The sequence below is a fragment of the Theropithecus gelada genome, chromosome X (assembly GCF_003255815.1).
Source record: "Theropithecus gelada isolate Dixy chromosome X, Tgel_1.0, whole genome shotgun sequence".
Taxonomy (NCBI): Eukaryota; Metazoa; Chordata; class Mammalia; order Primates; family Cercopithecidae; genus Theropithecus; species Theropithecus gelada.
This window is the reverse complement of record NC_037689.1, coordinates 127,986,633-127,992,632: the sequence shown is the minus strand read 5'-3', so window position 1 is coordinate 127,992,632 and position 6,000 is coordinate 127,986,633.

Sequence of the window (6,000 nt, the reverse complement as noted above, 5' to 3'; positions counted from 1 at the left end):
CCCCCCTGGAATGAGGGGCTCCTGCCTTGCACACCCCCATCTGCCACCAGCATGGGGTTGAAATATATGACTTATTGTGCATATAGATTGCAATTTGCAGGTTACTATGCAGCTTTCTGACTTGCACCTCACAGCAGAGGGATAGCAGGTACTGGAAGTAACATTTATTAAGTAGCGGCTATGTACTAGACATTCTGCTGATAGTGTGTTTTTCTCACATCTGCCCTGCAGAGCGTCATCTCTATTTTATTAATGAGAAACCACAGTCATGAAAGGGAAATAGCCTACCATACTGTGCTTCCTCCACGAGTCTTATGTCCTATTTTACAGAAGAGAAAATGGAGGGAAATGACCTGCCTGAGGTTGCACAGCCAAAAAACAGCTGCGCTGGGGCTCAAACCTCACAGGGCTTGTGACTTTCATCCCGTACAATTTCTTTCCGCCAGCCCGGGGCTACATCCAGTTGCCACTGTGTCCCAGAATTGGGCAGTGACCAAGGACAGTCTGCAGAGTACAGTGGCAAGTAAAAAATATCCCCTGTAGGTTTCCAACCACATGCCCAACCAAGTAGTAAAAGCACATTCTTCTGTACCTTTAGTTGAACAGGAACACCTCCTCCCAACCGCTACATTCTGTCCAATACAGGAACTCACTGCACAGAAGTAGTCAATTCAAATAACTTATTTTTGCTCTGACAAGGCAAAAGCAAACCGTAGAGGATTCAACAGCTTGACACAGATACCCTGATGCTGCTTCCTTTTGGAGGGAGAAATGCACAAATGGCCAAACTTGTGCTAAGATGCTCAAAATAGTAAGAAGGTCCACAAAGGAGAACTTACTAAAAATTACAATGATGCCTATTTAAGAAAACTCACAATAAAAAGAGGACTTTTGGACCAGCACATATCCATTACAGCTTATGATGTATTTTTTTTACAAATACAGTTTTATTGGGAATCTAAATCAGTTCACAGTGTGAAGTGTCATTCCCTAGCACTTAGCATGCACCATGGCCCATTTACTTTGGCCATAAACACCCCAGGAACATGTCTCCCTTCACAGTGACCAAATGAACCTCACTATTCTGCCCACAAGCTGATCAAAGCACCATCAGGGTATCCGTGTTAAGCTGTTGAATCCTCCAGGGTTTGCTTTTGGAAAGAGAAGTGGTCTCACCAAGCTGGCTTCATTTGAACTCTCCTACTTCCCACACACTAGGAACACCACATCTACTGCCCAGTTTCTCTTTTCAGCAGTTTTGCTTTGAAAAAAGTATGAATTGGTAGCCAAAGGTTCACTGTACTCCTCAGAATGAGCTTCCTGTGTGCTATGATCCTAGGATACCATCCATCTGCCAATCTTGAGCAACATGCAGAATCTAATAGTGACTGTGACTACAACTTGGAGGCAGAGTCTCAAAGTGTCTTCCAGGACTGTTTGCATCAGGATCACTCAGGGTGCTTATTAATGATGCAGAATCATGGCCCCTCCGCAGACCTGCCTAGTCAGCACCTCCACGAAATGGAGTCCAGGCATCCACATTTTTAGCAACATCACCAAATTTCAAAACCAAAGCTTCATTTTTCTCCTCCTATGAGACCTCCAGGATATGGCCTTGCAGCACACACCTCAATACTATAACTAAAAGTCTTTGTCTTGCTTTTTCAGACTACCATCTCTCCCTTCAAGTCATTGTCTTTATCCCTGCAAATGTTAGCTTTTTCCTTATTAATTTCTAGGTCACTCTTATTAGTTTTTAAAACTACCAGCATATTCTAGTACTGCACTATTAATTTGAAAGCTAAAGTTTTCCCCCTTTGTTTAGGGGTAAATTTGCTCTCTGCTACCTTAGTTTAAGCCCTAGATTCTTGAGGTTCCCAAGGTTATATTGCTGGGGAAGATAAAAACTAGGTAACCACAAGAGTTATAAGAGAATTTAATCTTTTACTGGAAATAAGAAAGTCTGTGTTTTATGCCCGTTTCTTTTCATGTGGAATCACATCCTGTCGTGATGCATCAGCAATGTAGATAAATGTTCATTTCTGCCCTTACAGGTACAATAATCATTTTGTTACCATGAACTAGGATATGCTTTAAAGGCCCTATGCACAAAATAAGTGGTGCAGAAAAAACGAGTCCAAATGGAGACTCTTATTGTCCACACGAGCCCTTTATAGCTCACATAACAAACAGATCTGTTGGGGCCAGTCAACTGAAAGTTTACCCAAAGTGGGTGAGAACTGATGGCGTTTTAAAATGCTCTGCTGCTTTCACCTGGACATTCTGAAATGAACCTGGCACTTGAATTGAAATTTAGCTTTTCATGTGAAATTAGCTTGTTAAGTTTTTTTTCACACAGTTATCTGCTAGGACAAGGGAGGCAGGCTCTGCAAAGCTGGCTCAAGAAGCATCAGGATTCAGGGAGTGCAGAGCTGGTCCTAGTGCCAACTTAGCTACTTTTTACCCATATAACCCTTAGATGAGGTGTTTGACCTCACTGACCTCTCCTGCTTCCTCCCCAGAGAGGTAAAAAGGAACAAATAAAGACTCTTTGTGAAAGTGCTTTAAAAACTGTAAGTTATTTGGCTGGGCACGGTGGCTCATGCCTGTAATCCCAGCACTTCGGGAGATCAAGCTGGGTAGATCACTTTAGGTCAGGCGTTCAAGACTAGCCTGGCCAACATGGGGAAACCCTGTCTCTACTAAAAAAAAAATACAAAAATTAGCTGGCATGGTGGCACAGGCCTGTAGTCCTGTCTACTCAGGAGGTTGAGGCAGGAGAATTGCTTGAACCCAGGAGGCGGAGGTTGCAGTGAGCTACCGTGCCACTGCACTCCGGCCTGGGCGACAGAGAGAGACTTTGTCTCATAAATAAATGAATAAATAAATATTTAAAAACTATAAGTTATTCTAGAAATGCTTCTTTCTGAGTCCTAAACTATCAATCCCCTAACATGACAGCCTCAATTAGAAAGTCAAAGAAATGTCCATACCTCTTTTGGTGCGTTTATAGATGCTAAGCCCAGTACTTTCAAACAGAGCTCTGAAATTACGAAAGAAGGTATCATTTTTCTTTGCTCTGTCAAAGGTGTTTTCAAGATTTAATACCAATTTTCCCAAATCTTCCTCAATCCTATCCCCATTCCTGCCACCTCACCACGACAGAAGCTGAAATGCTACACCTGACATCAATAAGCGTGCTGACCTTCCTCTAAAAATATATGGTTTTTGAAGCATGACATGGTGTCCTACATGCTGATTCTTCTAAATACTGAAAACAAGAGTGAAGTATGGAAGACAGCTAGAGAAAAAGAGAGTTTGATAAATGCTTTTGCTATGCATTCTGGCATGAGAAGAGGAACCCAGGCAGTGTGGGATTTAAGCTCTTCTCTTGAGGTCCCTGTAGCCTTCTTAGGAAGATAAGACTAACTGGCAAGCAAAACTGTGACACCAATAAGACAGTGTGTCAAGTATTTTGGGTGCTCTAGGGCTGCCAAACTTTTTGGCGCCAGGGACTGGTTTCATGGAAGACAATTTTTCCACAAATGGGGTTGGGGTAGGGTGGGGATGGTTTCTAGGATGAAACTGTTCCACTTCAGATCATCAGGCATTAGATTCTCATAAGGAGCATGCAACCTAGATCCCTCATGTGCACAGTTCACAATAGGGTTTGAGCTCCCTATGAGAATCTAATGCCGCAGCTGATCTCACAGGAGGCAGAGCTCAGGTGGTAATGCTTGCTTGCCCCGCTGCTCATGTCCTGCTGCGTGGCCTGGTTCCTAACAGGCCACAGACCAGTGGAGTTGGGGACACCTGCTCTAGGGGGTTCCAAGAATGGAGTCATTGCTGTGAGCTGGAGTGATTAGGAGATGTTTCCTGGGAGAACTAGAATTGAGCCAACCCTCAAAGGACAAGTAGGGTTTAGAGGGGCATAGAAGGATCCAGAGAGGTTTTCACAATGGATCACATAGCTACATACAATCCCATCATGTGTAAATGGTCCAATTCAGTGCTGTTTGATGGAATGTTCTATGATAATGGGATTGGACTATATATGCATAGTTGAGTACAGTCGTCACAAGCAACGTGTGGCTATTGAGTCACTAGTGTGATTAAGGAACTGGATTTTTCATTTTAATTTATTTCAATTTAAATAGCCATATGTGCCTAGGGACTCCCTTATTGGACAGTGCAGGTCTAGTTAGTACATGGCCTCGTGGGTACAAGCCAATTCAGGTGAGCTTTAGGGGTTCCCTAATAGTTCATTTCCAAGATATATCCCTGAACATCTAGGGCAGTGCAAAGATATGACTTTTCTCAGAGGGGCTTTCCAGCCTCCAGGAATCCTCTTGACCCCTTCGAGACACCTGAACCACTGATATGGCTAGTGGAGAGCTCATGCTTTTCGGTCATACCTGTTGCCCTGCACTTGGCAAAATCTAATTGATGGAGAAAGGATAGGCCTCAATTAGAACACCAAAGTCAAGTAATCACAAAGAGTAAATCAAAACCTGCACCAGCTGGTGGACGTGGTGGCTCATGCCTGTAATCCCAGCACTTTGGGAGGCCGAGGCCAATGGATCACCTGAGGTCAGGAGTTCAAGACCAGACTGACCAACATGGTCAAATCCCATCTCCACTAAAAATACAAAATTAGCCGGGTGTGGTGGCTCATGCCTGTAATCCCAGCTACTTGGGAGGCTGAGCCGAGAGAATCACTTGAACCCAGGAGGTGGAGGTTGCAGTGAGCAGAGATCGCGCCACTGCACTCCAGCCTAGGCAACAAGAGCAAAACTTCGTCTCAAAATAAAAAATAAAAAAAAACAAAGAAAAAGAAAAAATGAAAAAATGAAAAAATAGAATATAGTAAAAATGCACAGCTTCACCTGCCATGAAAGAAAATGTAAATTAGGATAAACTGAAGGTATCACAATATACCTTTCTGAGAAGCAAAAAGTAATAAAATGATCAAATCCAGGAATGTACGGAAAGAATTACACTTGAACTCTACAGTGATGGTGGTTCTAAAAATTTGATCTTTCTGAAAAGTAATCTGACAGCAAGTAAGACAAGGTGAGGTTCTATCTGTACTTTTGGACCTGGTAACTCTACTTTAGAGAATATAGTCCAAGGAAACCTTAAAGGAAAGGGAAAATTTTTAAGGGGGTCAATATTAAAATGTTTATAGCAGTGCTATTAATTGTAAAGAAAAAGTAAAATAATCCAAGTGGGAGACAGGTGTGGTATATCAGCAGAAAAGAATACTACGTAGCAACTGAAAATCACAAGGATAGTGATAATATGAACACATAGAAATGCATGTATAAGTGAAAACAGCACACAAAGTAAGATGTGCACTCTGATAACAATTACACAGTATAGTTTATCATTTAACAATCATATGGTATACTAATGAAAACCTAATAAACTTAGGTATTTAAGTTAATAATCATGAAAGTTTTTTGCTGTTGGGATTAGCTGCTTGTAAATAAATGCCTTCCCCTCAAAGAAACATTATAATCATCACCAATATCATTTCTTAAACAAATCCTAATCCCAACCTAAGGTGAATGGAATGACATCAAATGCCTCAGGTTCACATGAGGCATGTGAGGCATGAGAAAAAACCTAGAAGAAAAGAAGTCATTATACGAAAAAGATACTTGCACACGTATATTTATAGCAGCACAATTTGCAATTGCAAAAATATGGAACCAGCCCAAATGCCCATCAATCAACGAGTGGATAAACTGTGAGATACATATATATGTGTGTGTGTGTGTGTATGATGGAATACTACTCAGCCATAAAAATGAACGAATTAATGGCATTTGCAGCAGCATGAATGGAACTGGAGACTATTATTCTAAGTGAAGTAACTCAGGAATGGAAAACCAAACATCCTAAGTTCTCACTTGTAAGTGGGAGCTAAGCTATGAGGATGCAAAGGCATAAGAATGATACAATGGACTTGGGGGACTCAGGAGAAAGGGTGGGAGG